The 24,321-nt window shown below is 38.5% G+C and overlaps 1 protein-coding gene across 4 annotated transcripts in view; it reads left to right on the top strand.

The window, feature by feature from the left end:
• Nucleotides 1-515: 515 nt before the first annotated feature.
• The window catches only part of map4l (microtubule associated protein 4 like), a 128,119-nt gene continuing 104,313 nt past the window's right edge, over nucleotides 516-24,321 (top strand). For all 4 annotated transcript variants that reach the window (XM_063461916.1, XM_063461918.1, XM_063461917.1 and 1 more), the window contains exon 1: nucleotides 516-645. The gene's annotated coding sequence lies outside the window, so the exon portion shown is untranslated. The remainder of the gene's footprint in view (nucleotides 646-24,321) is intronic.

The raw sequence follows: 24,321 nt of genomic DNA, 5'->3' as shown, positions 1-24,321 counted from the left end.
GGTTGCTGTGTATGTCTCTTAATGTCAAGGATAATTACGTTTATAACACAAGATTTAGTTGTATGAAATTATAATTCATTTTCATATTTGGGATTGAAAAATACATTTTGTTGAAGAAAAAAAATGCATATTGAGGAAGTAGTTTACTTAAGAGACTTCTTTCATCACGTTAGAAATTACAGGACAAAAATATTCTCCCTGAACAACTTTTTATCGTCCCTTTCCCAGAAGGAGAGAAGCAAAATGCCCTCACACATAAAACAGAAACCAGAGCCCCTCAATGTGGAGACCAACGGTTGCATATTTTTCTCTAATTTGTCACCACTGTACGTGTTTTCATATTAACACGCTCCCCCTGAGATGTACGATTAAATCTCTAAATAATCAAGCCAAAACAAATAGTGCTGTCACCGGCGGTCCGTAAAGGCGGCAGCTTCCCCTCCCGCATGTAGACTCTGAAGACTCCTCGTTTGACGCTCCAGGCTCCTGATTGGTCGAGCTGTCCGGGGAAAGGGGCGTGGCTTGCGTCTCAGTCCTGGCACCAGTTTGCTCTGCAAGCACCGAAAGGTGGAGAGATTTTCCCCATCACACACTCTTACTGTCAAACACACACGTTCAGCGAGAGACTCGGGACGCATCCACACGGTGAGTTTCACTGTTTTAACGTGATTCGGGACGTGTCATCGCGCGATTGTTTTCTCTGCATCCTGGCGATGCGCCAGCCTCGCGTGGGCCTTTATAAATGAAATGTAATTGGTGCCATATTTATATTCAGGTCTGCAGGCTGCAGTGGCACGGATGCAGGCCTATATTTAGCTTATGATATGGCGGAATCATAGTTGGAGACATCGCTGTGCGCGGTGTTTCCCATCCCAATGGGGGAGAGGATGGTGGGCGTGTGAGGAGGAGAAAGAGTCGGGGTGGCGGGGGGTGAGGGGGGTTCAGTGTCTCATGCAGAGGTCCGTGGATTCGTGTCTCTTTGTTATGGTGGTGCCGCAGAGTCGGGATGATACACCCCTCCTGCTGAAAAATCACTCCAAAACAGATTCCTCCGATAGTCCTGCTTTGGCTCCTCATTAGTAAGCCAGTAATTAATTGTAGTGGTCTCAGTGCATGTAGCCAGCACCTCTGTCATTATAATATTCCTACATGGGACCATAGTAGGTTTTACATGATGTTTATCTCTATGGTGAAACAGATGCATCTCCAGTACAGCGAAGGCCTTGTTATATAAAGGATAGAAGAGTATCTGATTTTTATACATAGTACCCCCCCCAGTCGAGACACATACACACTTACACGCACAGACACACTCTGCATGCTGTGTGTGTGTGGATTAGAGCGCATTGTTTCGTCTATGCTCATTTTTTCTCCTCTAGGGCTCTTTCTGCCTTTTCTCTATCTCACATGTGAAACCGCATTGAGCTACAGGACTGTAGACTGTCTGTGGGAATACTATGGGAAAATGGTTGTCTCTATTCTGCACTCAAAGTAGAAATAGATTTAAGGTTCGAGTAAACGGTGCATATCTGCTCTGTGTGTGATAGCTGGAGCCAAAGAAGCTACATGATGCAATGCTGAGTAAAATCTCTAAAGCCGAAGAACGTGGCTGCCCCGTTACATAAAGTGGGCATCATCTGTAGCCTGGTGCACGGTATAGAGCGTATGTCACTTTGACATGCTCAGTGTGTTTGGGGACATCTGAAATAATGTACTCTCATTACACCAGTCAGACTCATCTGACACTGTATTTCAAAGTTGTTGTGTGTTTGTTTATAACTGACATTTCATTAAAAACAGATCGCTGTTTCTGTTTGATCAGTTAATTATTTGCTCTATAGATTGTGAAGATGCAGAAAATCGTAATGTTTAAAAAGGGGAAAAGACTTTGCCATTTGATTGATAGTCACCACGGTCACCAACTCATTTCCATTTTGTTGCTGATTATAACAACAACAAACTCAAACTACAATGTCATTGTTCTGCATTATCATCTTAAAATTATCGTATATAATATCGTTCAGGTATTTTAATATTGTGATATTGTATTTGACTTAAAAGAGGTTGATGGATCTTTCTTTTCTGTGTTCTGAGTTAAATAGGTAATTAAGCAAAGTCACATTTGCAAGTATTAACATATAGTAAATGAACTGGTTCTTGGAGAGCGCTTTTCTACTCTACTTGAGCACTCAAAGTGCCTTATACACCTTATTCACACAAGCACTTTTTTTGGTGTCTAAGTGCTTTCTATCTAACACTCTGATCAGTGTATTAGGGACAGGCAACTTGAGTTTCAGTATCTTGACCAAGGACACTTTGGCATGCAGACTGGAGCAGCCAGGTATCAAACTACCAACCTTCCAATTAGATGGCCTGTTCTACCTCCTGAGTCACAGCAACCCTTGTACGTAGTCGTAGTCTAAAAATGTAATCCCCGAGATCTAAATAGCCGTAAAGCTGACCCTTAACTAGAGCATGTGATTTCTGATTACTAAGACTTGGAAGAATGATTATCAAAATTGTTCTTGGCAATCAGGGACCCCCCCCCCCCCCCCTCAAATATTCTAACTGACATACTTTAGGATTAAGTTTATGACAATGAGCAAAGACTGTCATTTAATCTGAAATGACTTAAAATGTTCAACTCACTGAATTGTGAGAACAGGCCGAGTAGAATGTTTGTATCCAAAACGACCAAAACTTCCAGTGGCTTATTAGCTAAACTGTTCTCATTCCAATGGTGTCATGTTTTGTCAAAGCCCCTGGTGTCTCACACATAGGCATAAGATATCCTTTGATGATGGTATTATTGGATGCCAAGGGCGAATGCTAAAAACAGGACCAGGAGACTGCAGTTTTTATCTCTTCTCACTTCTTAGCTTTAGGCACCAACACTGCTTACTTAGGTTTAGAAAAAGAACGCTATTTGGGCTAAAACAAACCCATTCAAAGTGTTAACTCTGCATGCTAAAAAATAAATGATGCTAAATGGATAGCCAGTCACCTCAAATTTGACAGTAAGGGACCTGAAGAGTGTATATGTGATGAGTTCAGATTAAAACTGAGCTCAGATATTCTAAATCTTTGCAAACAGGAAGTAATTTTTGTAGGTGAGAGTGCAGAGAACTACACAGTCCAAGTAACTGCAGAGTAGCAAATCAGGAGAACATCCAGATTCCAGACCAGGTGCATGAAAATCCCAGATCATGAATATATAAATGAAAAAAGCATGTCAGTTCAACTCCTTTGACTCCTTGAATGTTTGAATCACAGAGATACTAAATGTAAAAAACGTCAGGCCATTTTTTTGCCTGAGACTGCTGGCACAGAAGCTAGATGGATTATCGGAGATGTTTTAATGCATGAGCGTTGTAATGATGATGATGCCATAATTTCTGCCTCAGGGATTGGTGGGATTACATCCAATCCCTCTCAAAGGGATCAACCAAGTAGCCCGGAAGTCAGCGGGCACCCAGCTAGGTATAGTTAACATTTTTGCATCATTTGTAAGGCAGTAGGCTTTTCTGAGGCAGTTATATATCCACTAAACCAAGCAAACAATATCATTATAGAGCTGGTCAAACCTTGACTATATATATAAGTCATTTTACAGTGTAGCATTGACAGTAATAATCAGTTGTTAGCAGGAAATGTGTAAGCTCTGTTGTCATTCAGTAAGTCAACAAGTCAGCCAGGCAGAGCTAGTACTGTAGAGATACGATCTAATCATGTTGTAGTTTCTCCAGGCGATCTCATAGGCCTGGTTTGTAAAATAAGATAAAATGACCTTTATTAGTCCCACAGGTGGGAAATTTGTTAAAATGTAAGAATTCTGTAAAAAATGTAAGATTATGTAACAAAACATGGAGTTATCTCATAGTGTTTGTGCCCAGTATGAAACCAGGCGATATGAAGAGTGATAGCATTCTGTAGCCATTAGGTTTTTCTGGAACTGTAAAGAAAATCTATGGACTACAAGATGAACTTCATTTGTTATCCAAAACTATGACGTTTCCTATTTTTTTCTGTTAAGTAAAGAGGAATGTAACAGTGGAAAAGATGACTAGATTACCAACAGTTAGTGGTCTACAAAAAAAGTAGTAACGGTTGTGAATGATATTGCTAATTATTAAAGTCCTACGGTCAGGAGGAGTCCTAGGTAAGGAGCTTCTGGAAGAGATGCACCCATAAGGAGTTTTCCTTTAACTCTGGGCTTCCGTACACCTCTATGGAGAATTTTACCCTATTGTAGCAATTTGTTTTGCTTTTTAGTTCAATTCAATTAAGTTTAATTTATGTAGTACCAAATCACAACAACAGTCACATCAAGTTGCTTTATATTGTAAGGTAAGGACCCTACAATATATAAAGAACAATTCCAATGATCAGACTGTGAGCAAGTACTTGGCGACAGCAGGAAGGTAAAACCCCATTTCATCAGGAAGAAACCTTCGGCAGAACCAGGCTCAGGGAGGAGCAGCCGTCTGCCACAACTGGATGGGGGTGAGGGGAGGAAAACAGGACGAAAGACATACCGTAGAAGAGAGCCAGAGTTTAATAAGAGCTAATGATTAAATGCACAGTGTGTAGTCCTTTCCAGCTGATTGCTGTTCTATCTCTAAACACCCATGTTTCATGCACAAGGAATGTGTATTCACCAAAAATGTTTGGGTAACACAAACACCAACCAGCAGTCAAAATAAGCAACTAGCTGTTGAAAATAGTGCGAATACTAGCTGAAATGTCAGACCAAATAACATTAATAATAAGGATAAAATTACCGTAGGTAAATTATCAGATAATGAAACAGCTAATGAAAGATAATACTGCTTTGTGTATGATGGATTATAAGCAATGTTCCCTCTAAGCTGCGCACGTGCGCAATTGCGCACTGCTGGCACAGTCAGACACCGGTCTTTTAGCTAGCAAAGCGGAGTGGCTGTTGTGGAGTGAAGCCACATTAATGACAACGTGTACAAACATTGGAGATGTGAGCAGGACAGACGGAAAAAGTGGGGACTTTATACCAGTTTTTAAATTGTGTTGATAGGCCACGTAAAACCAGAGTTGTGATAAACAAAAATATGCAATGTTTGGTTTTCTTCCTGAATACTGTCGTTGTTTATATTTACTGCGGGAAGAAACGGTAAAAACGGCGTTTTATGAGAAAAGAGGCTCGAAAGCACTCTCTGCTAGTGATGTGTCGGTCACCACCGACACGGCTCTTAGAGCCGGATCTTTGACGTGAACGACGCTAGCTGGCTTCTTATCGCGAGCTGTGGGTTTTGTTTTTTTCCCCTTCTCTCGCCCTCTCTCTCGCACTTTTTTCTGCTTCACTCGGCATGCGAGCCTTGTGCTTTGCGCTGGGCAGAGGGGGGAGGGGCGGTAGTTACACTCTCAATAGCACAGGAACAGAGAGAGAGAAAGAGAGCCAGGGACAACAACATCACATTAGAAAGGTATAGTAATCATCCACAACTATTTTCAGTTGCGGATGATAAAGGATTCAGAAAGTTTATTCATGCAGGCCTATATGACAGCGAATATGCATCTTCTTTTTGTTTTCATATTTAATTTATATTTAATTGTGTTGTGTTTTGCAGCATTTTGTGTTGTTTCATTTAAAATTTGTTTAAAAGGAAAAAGCTGAAAATTTAAATAGTTAAAAGTTGAACTGTGACTAGTTGGTTTTTGTATTATATGATTTATTTGTTACATGTTATGTGGAGTGAATAAATAAAAGTATATTTACGGTGGCCCCTAGAGTCAAAGCACGTACAAACCAGGAAGCATGTACAAACTCAGAATCACGTAAAAACTCAGAATCACGTAAAAACTCCAAAACACGTAGAAAACACAACAGAAGTGCTCCAGAATGCTAGGCCCAGTGTTGAGCTTTTGTTATCTAGTGGCTACACAAGCCAGCAAGTACCAACAACCGGATTTGGTGTGTGGTAGTAACAGGTAAATAAACATTTTTTTAAATTATTTGAATATATATGAGTGCTTGTGTATAAATACACAAACAATACACATATGCTTTCAAACGTGTAATTTAAGTGATCTAGGTAGCTCTGTTTTGAAGTTCAGTTAACGCTAGAAATGGGTTTTGGAGTTTGTATGTGTTTTGTCTCTAGGGGCCTCTGTATATATTTATATGTAAACATATATAAATAAAACCACTTTTTTTACATTAGTAATTCCTTTTGTGCATAATTTTATATTATTGTTAATAATAAATTAATTAAAGCAACAAAACAACCTGAAGAGCTGGTTCGGAGCCGAAAGATCCGGCTCTGTTTAGTGTGCCGAGCTGAAAGAGCCTGTTCTCTAAAAAGAGCCGGAAATCCCATCACTACTCTCCGCCTGTGAACAAAAACAAACTCCACCCCCCTCTCCCTTTCCCATTCGTCCAAAAAAGTACCATGTCGACCAATCAAAAAATGATATGGCAACGTGGCATCTAGTTGTTAAGAAACGGGAGGAAGTTTTAGGAGTGACAGCGGTGCTTTGAGATGTGAGAGATTTGAGACGTTTAGTGCAAATCTTGTGTAGTTAGTGTGTAGTGTAGTCAATAGTTTTGTTGTGTGTGTCAGAACAATGAGGCGACTGCTGAATGTTACAGGTGTTACAGGAGTGATACATCTCCTGTTGTCAGGCCTGCAGGCATCAGGCTGTTGTTCTCCTTTATCTCATAGTGGACAGAAATTATTTTTTGGAGTGGCACAAATAATTTGTGTGGCATCAGATTTGATGCAGAACAGCTGATTGTTCTGTAAATAGTTTGAAATGTTTATTTAAAAATGCCTTGGCTGCATTAAAAAAAAAAATAGCTGCAAAATCTTTGTTGTTTGCCAAACTGAGTTACTTTTTTGAAGAAGTAACTATATAATTAATTGTCCAGTGTGGCGGACCACCAGGTGGCTCCACTCACACCCGAGTTGAAGGGAAGTGCTGGTGTGGAGATTTTGGGGGTCGTAGAGAGACTGTGTGTGTTGACAGACTTAAACCTGCACATGTTCTTCCGGACAGTCATGTAGTGCCGGCTCAGGCCCCTCGCCGTGGCCGCCCTCCTTCGACGGGGTTAACAGGCTCTGGTTTTCCCCCCAGGACTACCCCCCCGACCACCAGCGTTTGAGCCTCCTCCTGCCTTTCCTGCTCGCCTTCACCAGCCTCGTTCACCTTCCTCTGCCTCTTCTCTCCCTCCCAGGTTCAGTCGTTCGGGCCGTTTGCTTAGGCCCAGGGTCTTAGACTGCATAGAGACCTAACTGTGTGTTCAGGGGGGGGTATGTGTGGCGGACCACCAGGTGGCTCCACTCACACCCGAGTTGAAGGGAAGTGCTGGTGTGGAGATTTTGGCGGTTACTGTATGTGAAGTTCTTTGTAGAGAGTTAGTTAATAAAGTTGGAGTGAGACACTGAGACCTCTCCTGTCGTTATTACATACCTCCACACCAGCATTGGTCATTATATACTATAGTTTGCAGACAGAGAGCTACAGGACTCTCTCCCAGACCACAGACTCATAATACAAGTCAGAGCTTTTTTAAAAAAGAAAGAAAGTTGTGTTTTCAAAATTGGAGTTCAAGTTACTTTTACTTCCAATAGTGTTAACATACTACACAGGTCAATGACTAGATTTTTTTTTTTTTTTACATTTTCATTGTAAGTGGGCTAAAGCAGTTAATTAAAAGGAATCTAATATAAATGTAAATGCTGTAATTGGATTATTTTAATAAACCATGTAACTTGGATGGATTAGATGCCGGCATGACCACAGTGCACACGTCTGATGTCGCTCACAGTGGTCAAAGGGATCGCTCAGGAGGTTTGTGTGTTCGCTCAGACACGTGAAAAATTAGAGGGAACATTGATTATAAGCCCTTGGTTTGTGTGACAAATTTGGGTTTACAGCTTGCTGCATTGCTTTTAAGTGACAACATAAGTCAAATAATGCAACTGTGTCACTCACACATGGAAATAAACTGTCTATTAAATTCCACAAACTTTCATCTTGACACGTTTCAAAACATTATGTCAAGACTAACTGTAAATCCACTGAAATGGAAATTGTGCTTGCAGTCTCACTCCTGCTTAGTAATGAATTCACAGTGAATTAACTTTTCATTAATTCTATATATTTATAAGTTTTCCCCCTCTGAATATTTTAATGTTATCCAGTCAGCTTTTCACTTTGCTAATATATGGATCCTTAATGTGTTACACCAGTCACTTTGAGAATTCCTCTAAAGACTTTCAACAAACTTCACTATACTTCATTTATTATTGAAGCCAATTTTATTGCCAGATTGGGGACAAGGTGCGTTAACTTCCCTCAAACATTTATTATGTCTGATGAAATATATCAGTCACTGAAAGAAACATTATTGTTATGTAGTGTTTTAATCCTGCACACATGTTATCCGCTACTGGAAATATCAGGTTATGTGCTTTGATTGTACTATTATCTTCAAATTATTTGGTTCATGTGAGGATTGGTGAGGAGGTGACCATGTTAAACAGTATGAACTTAGACCTGGTGCTGCTGCCTTATTTGTGGTTACCATAGTGATCTGCCTTGGTTAAAAGTGGATCACATTAAAGCACTTTTCCTGCTTTGTGAGACAGATCTTTTAAGAGAAATGTCGTTGCTAAATCTCAAAATAAACAGTTCAGTGCATTTTTAAAGGTTGATTGATAGCTGTAACTTCAAGATGGAAAGAGCAAAGAGCTTAATTGGTCAACCTCTAATAGTTAGCAAGACAGCAGTTCTTCTGTGAGGACTGTCAGTTTGCTTGAGGGCTTGGCGTTGAACAAAAGTGCTTCAAATGGGAATGCACATCAGATAACACTGTGTATGAAACCTTTAGAACGGGAAAGGCTGGCGTTGTATTGGATTTTAAAGTACTTGCTGTATGTGATGATCAGTCCCTGTTACATCCAGGATATCCAGTGACATCTGTGCATTGACGGATGGGTTAACATTATAGATTGCATTTAAACAGAGCCTTTAGTATTACTATTAATACCATTACTAGTAACTCAATTATCCATTTACTAATTTACACTTCATGATCTTTATCAAATCACCCAGATGAGCTACTTAAATGTGGCCAAGATAAATACCAAGTGGTAATTTTACCAACAGATATCAAGCACAGTGCAAAAATGATTGTCCATGTAGCCTTTGGAGTGAGCCAACTGTACAGTAGAGGTTCAGTGAATAGATCAAACAAAGGCTTCAGAGGCAACAACAAAGGTCAGTTTTTCCTGTGGAGAAAAGAGGCGGAGATTCAAATCAGACCTGACATCATGTGGCAGTTGAACCAGGAATGATGGGAAACACTGTGTCCCTTTCTCATCTTCATATTCATCCTTCTGAGAGCTTCCATTATTATGTGTTCATGATTTGAAATAAGCAAAGGTTATTTCTCTCCTACTGAGCTTAAGATCAGACCAGCCATCAGCCAGTACAGCAGAGCGAGGCAGGGATGAGTATAAAATGTCCCCTTCATTTAAGGCATTAAAACATGCACCCTGCTCCCAGGATGTAAGCAAGAGTTCATTATTTAAACCCAAAGTCTGGAGTGCAGTCACAGTTCATCCCAGTTAAATGTTTGGGTGCAGAAAAATGTTAGCTGCTCAAAATAAGTTGAAATTTATCCAATCCTTCCATATCCATCCAGTCACAATGTTTATTTTTAAACAATAAAATAAACAAATCTCAGCGGTCCGAAACGCAGTGTATTCACTGGCTGAGTCATCCCTAATGGCTTTTCAGTTAATTGGAACCGCAGTTCTGAATACAAAAGGACACATGAACTCAATGTAATTGTTCCTCAAACTGAATTCATTATCAATCACATGTCACTAAGCACACGCAGTATGCTTAGATGAGTGACTACTGTGTTGTCACTCAATTAGTCGAGTCCCTTTTTTGAAGCCTAAGATGAGCATTTTTGCTGTTGCTGCTTGTTTTTGCAAATAGACGTGATGAATTGATCTGACAGTGAAACCACACATTCACTAGCTATTGATTTGTGACCTCTCAGTCACAAGCTTGGTTTGATGTTTGACATCATATGACAGAATGTCTCTTGAAGTTGGATTGCAAACTTGGAAACTTTATTGGTAACTACTAGCCTAACACAAAGACATTTCTTATTTGACTGTCAACTGCTTAGTTTAAATGTATCAAGCTTTCATTTATGAAAAGATGAATGTGACTATGGTCATTTACAGTTCAACATTTTTACTTTTAGACTTTACTAGAGTAGCTTTGCATGATTCACAGTTCAAAATAAACCTTATTCTTACTCTTGGTACCGTTTCTTAAGTAATCATCCATCTAAAACAAGATGTTAAAGCTCCCTTTTTTCCTCTCTTTAGGCCAAATTCTTGCTAGTACATAACATGTAGCTGTGCACACAAACTGGCTGTCTTAGCCATATCCTCTCTTTTGACATCATACTGAACAAAAAAGTAAAAAAAATACTGAGCCAAGCCAAGTTTTTACAGTCTAATGAGCCTCTGCTTTTTTCTGCTTTTCACTATTTGTGCATACATCAACCTCATTATTAAACCTTGGCCATGTTTAACACGAACCTCCACCACTGAATCAGTATATATGTCTCCAGAAAAAAAAACCATAAGCATAATAGGCCCACCTTAATGGACCAAGAATGAAAGAAAGTAATAGAAACAGTGTTCTGTTGAATGTGAATGAATGTGCTACAAAACACAGAAAGAAAAATCTATGAAATCAGAGTATGCACACAGCAAGAAAAAAGTGAGATGGAAAGATACAGTATCATTTCATGCAGATCTGTTACAGTTTCCATTTGTTCTCCTCTATTCAACTTCACCAGCTCATATCATCTGTGCACTTCTTGTTTTCTTGAGTACCTTGACAACACACACACACACACACACACAGAAACTGAAACACAACACAAAGTCACACTTGACAGGTTTGCGCAGTTAGTAATCTGGATTTAGCTGACTTGTCTGCACCTACCCTCATATACTGGAACGTGTATGTATGTGTGTGTGTGTGTGTGTTATCATCGGTAATATAAACTGCTGCTCATCAGAGACAGTCTGTGCATGTATGTGTGTGGGTGTGTCAGAACTTGTGCCCATCAAGGAGGAGACAGTGAGGAGCTGCTGAGTCACCATGGCGACTGGCTGGGCAGCCATGACAGGATTTTGTTAACACGTTTTGATGGCATGAGTCTGAAAAACAGAAACCTTCTTATATCACTGATATGATGTTTTTGTCCTGATTCTTTAATGAGAATGGTTCTTTATAGTTACCTACATGTTTCCTGTTTTCATATCACATTGTTTTCCTGCTGTCAGGACCATGCGTTTGTCACACCAGGTTTTATTAAAAACATAAAAGGAGAAAAGCAAGAAAACGTACGTAGCATGATGAAACCACGATTGAACTGGTATTGCTTTCAGAGTCAACATTTTTAAATCAGTTAATGGACTCTCAGACACATTTCAGCTCTCTAGATTACTTGCTCCCAATTAAATTAGGGAACATATTTATCCTCCACATCTGCCAGCTGTGTCATCTTAGCTGTTGAGAGGAGCTGCCTGTCATTGTGGGACAGATCCCTGCTTGGCATGTAACCACGCAGATGAAATCGACTTTGATCACCGAGTAGTGAGTGTGGATGAGCTCCTTCTATTTCCCTAAAGCTGCACATAACAATTTGTAACTACTTATTAGAACTTATTTAACCTCAGATGTTACCGCTTGCTGTGGAGTCATCATTCAAATGACTTGCTTCACATTAGATATAGTTGTTTGATCTTTCATTAAAATGAAAGTATAGATCAGTAGAGCTTCAAAATACATATGTGCATTGTGTTTTGATTGATGATATGGCACCATGTGGTTAGTCTCCAATAGCGATTTGCAGCTGTGATGGTGGAAGAGCATACAGCCCACTGTCCCTTACCAGACATTGTTGTTTTTTTTTTTTATTATTTTGAGCCAGCTGTTTTCCTACTTTAAGGTACAGATACACCAATCCAGCTATGTTTAGTTCCATCTGAAATACACACCTTGTCTCAAGGTATTTGACGTCACTAGTACAAATCTCATACCAGTGTTAAATGAGTTTGTGTTTTGTTCCATTTGCGTTTTTGTTTTTTTGTTTTGTTTTTTTGTGCAAAGTGAAAATCTATATGAAACAGGTCGATGGAGATGCAGCCAGGATTCAAATTTGGTGGAATGCAATGTCAAACCAAATTACAGTGTCCTTCTTGATCTTAGATCTGGAAAATGACAATAAATTCAGTACACACATCTTGCATTATTCTTTTTTCTTATTACTCCTACTTTCAATGCCTTGAACTCTGTGTAAAAAACAAAACTGACAAAGCTGCGGTGTTGTCCATTTGCTGTTCCTGAGCTCCTGAAAAGCTGGACAGTGCTGCTACAGCAGCGATGTGCTCCTCTACTTTTTTGTGAATGAGCCTGGATGCACAGATGTATTTAAATGAATATATGTGCTATGTTGACTCATAAAATGTCATAATAAACCAGAATCCTGAATATAACCATGTGTTGGTAACTGCACTTAATACTGTAGCTACAAAAATTTGTGGTCTTCTAAGCCAAACAGAAGTGCAAATGCATATGATTTTTTTGCCATTTTTAGCCACCAACGAGCACAGTGAATGCGGGAAAGTGTATCTCCCCGGGGCCACTAACCTCTCCATTCACTGCTGTTACATCATTAGCACAGATTTAGATATTGTACTGTGAGTCATCACAGAGCTGAATTGACCTACAGCTTAGCTGAAAAACTGACTTGTATCTTTCTGTGTAATGAAAACAAGTGTTTTCTAGTCTGTGGTGAGATGAGAACTTGGCCAGATGTGTAACAAAATCAGAAATGTATTCATTCCAATTTTGTAAATCTATTTTAACCCACATACAGATGAGGAGAAGTGAATGAAAAAAATTACAGTGTAAAAGAAAATTGTGTGAATTCCATCTTGACAGTAACTGATAGTGTCCTGGAGTCCATCTCTCCACCTGGTTGCATTGAGTCTTCTGTCATGCAGACGTCTGTGGTGAACAAAACAGTAATCACATAGTCACGGTTGTAAGCGTGAAGTGTTAAAGTCAGCGGTGTAGAGAAGCGAATCACCAGTTTTGTTTGTGGCTGAACTATGTGATGAGCTGACTTATGCTGCTGCTGTAGCTCAGAGGTTTACTTTACGTTATGGACGTAGCTGTGTAGTAATCACGCAGCAGACCGGTCCACAGTTCAGTGCTTTTCAGCATACTTGCTTTATTAACGGTTGCTGTTCACACACTCGTGCTGCAGCTTTACAGCTCAGCCGCACACACTATACTTCCACTGTACTTCAAGCCCCTGGCTGTCACCAGTAATCTCACAATGTACTGGGCCCAGCTGCTTGTCTTCCTAGGAACACTATATGATATAATACTATATAATAATATATTAACAATGGAACGTTGTGTGCACACTGACATATGTTTAGGACATGCACAAAAGTACCAAATTTGGTGTAAATCCCAATATAATCATTGATAGCGAATTGAGTCTTAGTCCAACTTCTCAGGCACTCATGCTGCCTGTCATCATCATAGAATCAGTTTCAGCTGGGTCTTCATCTCTCTTTTTAAAATCTAGCTAGCTAGTATTGTTTTCCCTGACGCCTCTGTGTTACATCAGAATAAAAGTGGTCAAGTTGTTTTCTGCTTTTGTCAGAACTATCAGTCTGGCTTTGGTTGAGAACAAGCGTAGGGATTGGAATTGAGAAGAGCTTCCAAATTCTTATCAATCTCAGCAGTTCCTGTTTTAAATGTTGGCACAGTTTTCTGATAAGTGCACATTGCAAAAATATATCAAACTCAACTTGCACATTTGAGTCATATGCAAGTTTTATATGTAGTCTATATCTACCATTCATGCTGATCATTAAGAGTGTAAAGGATGGATGTCATCACTTATTATTTGATTTCTCAGTGCTGTTGCTGCTGTATGTTTGGAACCAGAAGTAACGTCATTTGAGTGAAAGAACATCAGTGCTAAGTTGTCAGCTAATGGCAGCTAGCTTGGTTGTCAAGCTTCCCCCTTTAAAGAGCTCCGGTGTAACACACAGACACACATATCTGCTAAGCTAAAATAATTTGCAAATAAATAATAGACTATAATGGTAAAAGGTAAGTGGACTGGTTCTTATATAGGGCTTCCCTACTCTACCTGAGCGTTCAAAATGTTTTATGTAACAGTCCTCACTCACACAAGCACTTTTTTCTAAGTGCTTTCTATCTACCAGTCACACACTAATACTGCAATGGATGCAAGTTGGGGTTAGTATCTTGCTCAAAGACATTTGGCATGTAGACTGGGAGCAATCAGGGACTGAACTACCAAACTTACAATTAGTTGACCTGCTCTACTTCCTGAGCTTCAGCTTTTTTTTTAAAACTCTGGAGGTTGGGTCAAACCCAGAAACATACACAGTTGCAATAATGCTGAAAAGGTGTACCTTTTGTTCCACATGGAAAGTTGTGAAAGGATCAGTAAGGAAACTGATAAAGAATCAGACTACTGTATCAACAAAAAAATATCTACAGGATTTAGATAATATCTTGGTAAACTTCTTACCAAGCTTCTTGCTTCTGAAACACTTAGGAATCAGATTACTCCCTCCTCGAGTTGTTCATTAGACTACTCAGCTGCTTTACCTGTTGGTGCTGATAAACTGTTCTCTGACTTCAAGGTTATTTCCATATCTGGATTAACTAAGGTTGTAAAAACAGCCAGATGTGCAACCTGTTCTTTGGATCCTCTAACAGCCTGGGCTATAAAAGAACTGTGGTCAGTATTAGGACCCTACATTCTGTTTCCCTTAAATACTTCGTTGACAACCGGAGTCTTCCCTGAATGTTTTAAATCAGCTGTGGTAGTACCAATCTTGAAAAAGCCTGGGCTGGACGTTGACATGGTTGCAAACTATAGACCCATCTCACATCTGTCTTTTTTGTCTAAGGTCTTTGAAAAAGTGGTTTTTAAGCAGCTCACTGAGCATTTGTCAATCTGTTTGAACCATTTCAGTCTGCTTTTAGACCAAATCACTCCACAGAAACAGCCTTAGTCAAAGTGATAAATGATCTGCTGGTAAATGCAGACAACGATCGCACTTCAGCTTTATTACTGCTGGATCTAAGTGCTGTGTTTGACACTGTGGATCACTGTATTTTATTGGATAGGCTTGAACATTTTATTGGAATTACAGGAAATATTTTATCATGGCTGAGATCTTACCTGTCTGGGAGGTCTCAGACTGTTAGTTTTAAAAATGATCTCTCCGAGACCTGTGCAGTGAGGCATGGGGTCCCTCAGAGCTCTGTACTTGGACCATTGCTGTTTTCTATGTACCTGCTGCCTCTTGGTGTTCTTTTACGTTCTTTTGATGTAACCTTTCATTGTTACGCTAACAACCTGCAGCTTTATGTTCCTTTAACCATTGGAAATTGTGCTGAAGTGTCTAAACTAGAATCTTGTCTATTTGCAATTAGGGGCTGGTTATCAGATAATTTCTTGCTCCTAAACACTGATAAGACAGAGTACTTGTCAAAAAACTTCAGTACTTGTCCCAAAATTTCATCTTGAAAACTGATGACAATGTCATAAATTTCAGGGACAAGGTAAAAAACTTGGGTGTGTGGTTCGACATGGTGCTCTCCTTCGAGTCTCATGTTAAAGAGATAACAAAGACTGCCTTTTATCATTTGAGGAACATAGCCAGATTCAAAATCAAGTTTTGCCAAGCGACACTGCAGAGGTTCTTGTCCATGCATTTGTGTCTTCACGTATTGATTATTGTAATGCTCTTCTTTCTGGGCTACCAAAGAAAAGCTTTAGAGGTCTACAGATGGTGCAAAATGCAGCTGCTTGCATTTTAACAAGAACTGGGAAATTTGAGCACATTACCCCTCTACTGAGATCTCTTCATTGTTAGAATTGTTAGGTTCGAGCAGATTTTAAGGTCCTGCTGCTCACCTACAAGGCCAATGGATTGGCACCTTCATACCTCTCCGACCTTTTACACCTTTATGTTCCATCCCGTGCTCTACGATCTTAGGACTCTGGCCTTCTAAAGGTTCCTAGAGCCAGAAAAAAGACAATTGGAGAACATGCTTTTTCTTTTCACAGGCATGCTCTGTGGAGGTTTTTAAAATTAAGTTGAAGACACATTTGTTCAACCTATCCTACATGTCTTAATTCTATGCCTTCTAGTTTTTAAATTCTTATTGTTTTTAACTTGTATTGTGTTTTTTACTTGTATTGCTATGTATTGCTTTTATTTATTTATCCTTTTAGTTTCAAATAGCTGTACAGCACTTTGTTTATTATTGCTGATAGTTTTGTAGCCCAGGGATTGAAGGCTACAATGGGCCTACAATTGGATTGTAGACCCATTCTAGGTCCTGACATCCAAGTATATGTAGCTCAGGAAGTCCATTGGCGTATGAATGTGTGGGAATGTTAGATAGTACGCAAATGTGTAGAAAAACAGAAAAAGGTGCTTGTGTGAATGAGACAAGTTGTATAAAGTGTTTTGACTTCTCAGAGTAGAAAAGGCCTATATAATAACTACTTCATTTACCATATGACTATTTGGTCTTGCCCATAGTGGTGGAGAGGCTGGAATTGGAAATTGATTCTGTAGACAGGTGTGCTTTAATCACGTAAAAAGTTGAGATCATCTACAATTGATTGAGCCAATCTGTGGGAGCCAAAATTCTAGCTGTATTGTAGGGGATCAAATATTTCACTCAGTGACATGCAAATTAACTTCTAACTTTTATATAATAGTTTGTTTTGTGGGGGGATATTTTGGTTGATCTTCTGTCTCTCTCCAATAAAACTGCAATAAAAATTAGACACTAATTAGAATTAGAATGTGAGCTAACTTACAGATTCAATAGATCAAATAAACTGTGACAGTTAAGAATGTTGTAAATAAACACTTTCCAACCAATTGATAGTTTAATTGTTGATTTTGATTGTTAATAACTTTTTTGCATCACAAATGTTCATTTATAGTTATAAGAATGCATCAGAGTCTATAGCAGAAATGTAACAGTATACATTTTTAGTTTTAGTATGACATTTCCCTTTTTGTTTGGTTTTATTGGACCAGATTATGTGGTCTGACTGAGCACTCTAAGCACTTTAGACAGCATAGCTCATTCACGCATTCACACCCACTGATGCAAGCATTTTTTTCTACTTTTTTCTACATAAATTGTTGTTTAATGTTGTAGTGATTGAAATGATGAAAAGACATTTTTGTTCAATGACTCTTGCAATTCTAAGAGTTACTCTATTTACTGATACTTCAAGATTGAAAAATCTCTAATGCAAACTCCTCCCAGAAAACTTTGTCAGCCTGGTCAAAATAATTACAAAACCTAGCTAATACCCTTTTTATGTAAAGCAGAAAAAGGCAGCAATTTGGAAATAGAGCTTAATTGACATTATGTTTCGCGTTACCTCACACACAGTTACAAAACTATCATCAGGTTAATCTCACTTGTATTATGACGGTACAGCAAAGTGTTTAAATTCCTGCCAGTCTGTGTGTCTTAGCTTGTGTGAGGACTGCCAGTGGTTTGGAGGGTGGAGTGATTACGTAGCAGACGGTTGGCTTCAGACAGGGAGAGGTGGTGGGTTTCGGGTAGAAAGACAGTTTTTAATCCTTCAGAACTGAACAGCTCACTCAACAGTCTTACCGTCACTATCAGCTTTTTCTTTTTTCCTCCTTACTTTATGTACTGTTTTTTCTTTGCCAACATAGTAACATGATAATACAGATGTGTAGCACTGATGTTAAAGTTTATTCTAAGAGAGAACCCACTGATTGTAGCCATCCTGTTGAAATAATGTTGTTTGTAAAAAAAAGAAAAAAAAAGAAAATGTGATTCACAGAATGTTTATTTTCACATATTTTAAACTTAACTGTCTCTGTTTCATGCAACTTTCTTGTAGTTATCCACTACATTTCAACATTGTAATAAAGTTCACAGGTATAGTAACTGTTGACTTTGCAGATTACATTTTTAGAAAACTACCTAAAAACAAACAGAATATATTATTCTGCATCTAAAATGATGAGCATGACCAGCTGTTAACTTTTACTAGTACTAGTACTACCTTAAGATAATGTTATTTCATATGTATTATACATTGTGATGTTGCTGCATTTACTTGAGGAAACAATCTAACCACTTCATTTGTAGTTGATCATTTTGACCCAATTTTTATGGGTTTCTTTTGGTTTGGTTTGTAATTTAATCTTGTTTTTTTGTGCTATACAAAAGAATTTGGCATCCAAAATAAAATTGGGATCTCAGTAAAACCAGTGTTAAAAATCCAGTTAAAACCCTTTTGGCAGTGTATGGACCCCTTTACATGTATAAAGAATTTCTAAAACAAAATTATTAGCTGTACATATGGCCCTGATTTTTTTTTTTGTGTCGTAACTAGGGCTGGGCGATATGGCCTCAAATTCATATCGCGATATAATTTGAAGCATGTGCGATAACGATATATATCACGATATATTCTTTTCTTCTGTATAACGTATTTTCCACACTATAAGGCACACTTAAAATCCTTAAATTTTCTCAAAAATCGAGAGTGTGCCGTATGTATGAATTCTGGTTGTGCTCACTGACCTTGAACCGATTTTGGCGTGTAGAAATCTGTTAAAAAAATGTTTTAGTACAACTTTGGTAAGCCTGCTGATGGACTGCTTGATGGATTGTCAGAGCATTACGGCTGCCGTAGTGAGGAGTAATCTGGGTCCAAAACTCCGTCCCTTTCAGGCCCCAAAGTCAAACGAACACTGAGAGTTAAAAACAGTCTAAATTATTTCATCTTTAATTAAATCATCAGCGTTGCTGCTTTATTGGGTGTAACAATTAAGTTTAACATCCATGCATCCATGAAAACAGAATTTATTAAATTTAACGGAGTTAGAAGTTAACAGGAAGTTAGCTCGCTAGTTTATACCTGAACATTTCATACCATGTTCTGACAGAGATTTTTGAAACTAATTAAAACGTACAGCTCTGCTACCACTTCCAACATAAATGAAGACAGAAAACTAAACAGCAGTGGCGTTTGCAGGGTTACCGAAGTTGGACTACCTGGTATATAATGTTGTGCTACGTGATTGCTAGCGACACAGCTATGTTAGCATAACATTAGCACAGTGAAGCTGGAGGATGAACGGCAACTTTTTTTCCACTCGATAAAAGTTAACGTGAGGGATTCTGGTGGTTAGGGGCAAATGCAATCGCATAGCAGGATGCTATACACGGGCCAAACTTCAGTCAGGAGAACATAATTTACTGATGATAATGGTTGTAGCCGCTGTGATACTTTCTACCAAAACAGGCGCAGCTTGATGACATCATCAACATGCGCTGTCGCGATAGAGCGATATAGTCAAAATCTCTATCGTTGGCCAAATCTATATCGTTTCTATCGTATATCGTTTATATCGCCCACCCCTAGTCGTAACCCCGTTTCATTTATATTACAACCCTTGCTCAATGTGTGTGTATTGAGTCCTGTTATGAGAAATATATAAGCCAGATTCACTCTTCTTCACTGTAAAATCTAATTAGTTCCCAGAACTCAAAAAAATTATGGAAACTCGTTGCCTCAAAAAAATTGAGTAAAGCTTAGCTAAAAATGACTAAGTTAGGACAACTTATTTATTTTGAGTACTCTGTACAAGCTCATTTGTTCCCAGAACTCAAAAAAATTGGATCAAGTTTACGTAAGATGACCAAGTTAGGGCAACTTACTCATTTTGAGTACACTGTACAGCCTTGTTAGTTCCCAGAACTCAAAACAATTATGGAAACTCGTTGCCTCAAAAAAACTAAGTAAAGCTTACTTAAGATGACTGTTAGGACAACTTATACATTGCAAGTCTGCAGTATTAAGAATAACTTGATATTTCTGACTTTCTGACAATACTAATTGTTTACCTACTGACAAACATTTCAAGTTCAACTAAATGAAAAAACAATTTGTGGTAACCTGAATATGATTAAAAATAATTAACAACAATTTTTGTAATGATGTTAAAATGAGCCCAACTTTTATTTTCAAACACAACAAAGTACAACAGCCAACATACTGGACACTGTTCTGCTGAACAACAAACAATTATATTGCCATCACTGTTATAATCTTACAATGAAACAAAGTCTCAGATGTAATTATTCTGAAAATAAGTTTAGGCCTACCACAAGTTTGTTTTGTACTTACATTACTTATATAATCAAAATAAAATATTTGTTGTTCTGTCACAAGTGCAGTCTCTAATTTAAACAACACATTTGTTTTTCATTCCAACACAGGAGCTGGAATGTTGTAATATTTTAAGGATGCTTGTTTCCAGTCCAGGCATTACTGCCTGAATGACTGTCATGGATCGAGGTGATCCAAATGTAGGTGCAGAAGAAAGTCTTTAACTTCCCTTAAGTACAGTGACAGTGGATGTGGGTTGGAGATGCAATGAGCTTGAACCTGCAGGCGACCATCTTCACTGACCACACCATCTGTGATGGAGGACTCATCTCTCCTGTTGACCTGCAAGCAAACAATCATATTTTTGGAACATGAACTTAATTGCTTTCTTAAAACATTTTTTTCTGCATTTGGTATAAAACAGACTCCAATTTAGACAATCTCAGGCTCCCTCCCCACCGGAGAGGTGACATTCAATGTCCCAATTGTCAGTCTGGATAGCTGTGACCACCACCCTACACACAATAATGTCATGAAAGCATTATTTTAAAAAGGGCTATGCAAACATGGGCAATAACTTTCATTCTAATGATGTGCAAAATGATTTGGGCACAAAACAAATTTTGCTGTTCGAAAACTTGCAGACTTCACTATATACAGTGTAGACTCTCTAAACTAAGTTTGAAGAAATGCAGACCAAACTGTTGTTGTTTGTTTACTTACACAGCATGTCTTGTAGAATTAACTGGAGTCACAGCAACAGCATAGTGCAGTCATATCTCAAGTCTAATAACAGAAGACAGGAAAAGATCAGTAAAGAAACAACTTCCCCAAACCAAAGCACAAACAAAACAATAAGTAAAACAGGCTGATCTAAAGTATGATTAAAGTTCAGCCTGATTAATATAAATGTCACTAACAGTTGCTAATATATTGGAAAACCAAAATACTTACTGATGTCTTTCTGTCCAACAGCAGGAGTGCTGGTCCCAAGCCTCAAAGACAGTAAGAAGCAAGCAGAGGGAGAAAAAAACAGAACATATTTCAGAAACTGATTTGATCCTTAATGGCTGTGCAATCACTGTAACATAGAGTTTGCTTATTTTGTTAAATAAAGGCTAGATTTGGCATTAATAGATGCCACAGATGTTCTAAAGCTGCCACAAAGCATAAAAAAAATGGACGTCTCCGAAAACGTCGGAGCATTTTTGCAAATATGTGATGTCTTGATAAATCGAGCAGATATTTGAAATTTACACAGCTACATTCTCGCCTGAAAATATCTTAAAAGTTTATTTTGTGACCCAGAAAAAGTAATAAGTTTTTAGCCGCGCTCCTCCGCCATTGCCGCGCTTACAAGTACGCACAGGCTCCGACAACCGTGGCCGACAAATGCGATCCTCCTTTTCCCCAGACTACCCTTTCTGGATCACAAAATAACCTTTTAAGATATTTTCAGGCGAGAATGTAGCTGTGTAATGCTCAAATATCTACTTAATTTATCAAAATATCACATATTTGCAAAAGTGCTTCCAGGTTTTCGGAGAGCTCTGTTATCCACCCCCCACACCCACCCTACCCCTAACGGCTGCACCTCCCAAAGAATTTTGTCTGGGCTCTTATCTCACTTATTTATTTCAAACAATCAACAGAAAATTTCACCGACATAGTTTTATGTAAGGTTTTTAAGGCTGTGGTGTTAATTTTTAAGTAACATGAGCCCAGCGGCAGCAGCAATGCTAGGCTAACACTAACTAGCTAGCAAGATTTTAAACCTGGTGCTAAACTAAGAGAAGCCACAAAATCAGTTTGAATAAGAGTAAACATTTACTCACCAAGTCAGTGTATCAGGTAAAGATCCACAGTAATGACAACAATAGTCTCTTGAGCTGAAGCTTCTCCGGGTTTGCTCAACATATTCCATAAAGAATGCACCGTGAACATGCGGACTGATCCGCGAGGGAGGAGGACGGTAGTCACGTGGCATTTTCAAAACACATCTTTCATCTTTCCGCCCTGAAAAGCAAAACTTCCAGCTTACTTAGTTTTTCTAAGTTAGGACAACTCAAATTAATCGAGTTTATCAGCGTTTTTGCATAAAAAGTACTGGTAAGTTATTTAAATTGAGTTCTAATAACAAATTGATAAAAATTGAGTTCAGCCTATTTAATATTTTTAATTAAACACAATATTACATTTTACAGTGTTGCAGCTCAGCTGTAATACAGTTATTACAGCTTATTCACGAGCCACTCATTAACTATGCATGCTGTAGAGGATGTAATGCACATTGGTTTTATCAGAGCTTTTTCATCTGAAAATATCTGCGTACTGCAGACATAAATAGACAAAAAGCAGCTTCAAACTGAGCAGAACTGCAGAGTCCTATGATCATCTTTAGTGTTTTTATCATTGTTTTGAGTAATTCTCTGTAAGTAAATCTTCGTATTGAATCTAGAAATTATATACACTGTTACCTTCAAAACATAAAGGTCATTGCAGCTTTTCCATAATTGGAATTCTGGATAAGCTTCTGTATGGGTTGCATTTCCAGACACAAAACTTAATTGTTATTCTGTATAGTTCTGTATGTCAGTAATGATAAAAAATGTCTGCTATTGTGAGTAACAACAGTAGATAGACAGATTCAATGAGGCAAAAATAAAAAGTCCCCCCCCCCCCAAAGAACCCCAAGTCCAGGCCACTGAATGTTCTGGCTTATGAAACCTGTCCAATGAAGCGATAAATATTGCAGTATAATACGCTAGGAGGGCAATGGAGGCTTCTATTTAGGGATAGTTCATTTTAAAAATTAGAATGATGGCATTATTGAGTACATCCTGATTGTGTTTGTGTGAGGAAGAGTCAGGAGGAATGTGTGGGACTATGACACAAAGTACTTGGAATGAACACTTTTGGTAAAAGATGTATGTTTATGAGAAAAACGAGAGGAGAGTGAAAAAATAAGACATTTGCATGTGGATTAGCGCAACAGTGAAAACCAACAAGAGAAAACAAGACTGTTAAAGAACCCCAAAGTGACTCTCAGTTTGGGAATGTTGTGTGTGGTGACCACTGTAAGGTGTCTGACCCCTGAAACAATGGCCTACAGTTCTTCTCAAGGCCTGCTAACACTCTACTGTATGTCCTCATCCTGGCTGCTGGCCACAGAGTGTCAGTGTGTGTGTGTTTGGTACAGTTGCAAGACAATGACAGCTTGTTTGCCGCGAGTGTGGATGGAGGGATAAACAGAAATAAAGGACAGGGAGAAAGAAGAGTTTGTAATAGGGTCATGCTGTCTAAGTGTTGGGCTGCAGTGTGTATTTGTGGGATTTAGAAAGTTGTAAGGGGTAATTTCTTAACTGAACATATTGATTTAAGTTATGTCAGGATGGAGTGCATTTCATTTTCTTATTTCCTTCCTTGATGCATCTTATTCCAGAAACGGTTTGTCAGTCAAATTGTGCCTCTGTGTCATGGATTAGTTTGTTTGCATCATATTTGCTTTTTATGCTGTACTGTATATTACCGCTCTACTTTTCTCCACATTGGAGCTTGCTGAACAGATGCTTCAATTAAGCATTTAATTAAGCAATTAAGCAGTATTCCTCATGATTCCTTCCAAATTAATATGATTCCCAGTAGGGCTGTTCGATATAACGATATATATCAGATGACGATGTAAAAACATCTATCGTTTCAGTTTACGCTATCGTTTGTTTAGTGGTGTCGCAAAATAAACTGTTTACGGCAATATTTTTTTCATCGTTTTGATGGTCACTGTAGTGGCTATATTAATTTTTCAAAGTTCTCTCTTTCTCTTATATTTAATATAACCACACTACGACGGACAAGCGCCTGTTTTTATGCATTGCCGTTAGCAACAACGACAGTAAAACCATCGCGTGTCCGCTTGTTTATTTTCCACATAAACCTTTCACAATAAAGCTCAAGATCCTGTTGAGACTTTTCAAAATAAACTGAATCAC

The sequence above is a fragment of the Pelmatolapia mariae genome, linkage group LG18 (genome assembly GCF_036321145.2).
Source record: "Pelmatolapia mariae isolate MD_Pm_ZW linkage group LG18, Pm_UMD_F_2, whole genome shotgun sequence".
NCBI classification, from domain to species: Eukaryota; Metazoa; Chordata; class Actinopteri; order Cichliformes; family Cichlidae; genus Pelmatolapia; species Pelmatolapia mariae.
Note: the sequence above shows the minus strand (reverse complement) of the source record. Positions and strands in the feature narration are given on the sequence as shown.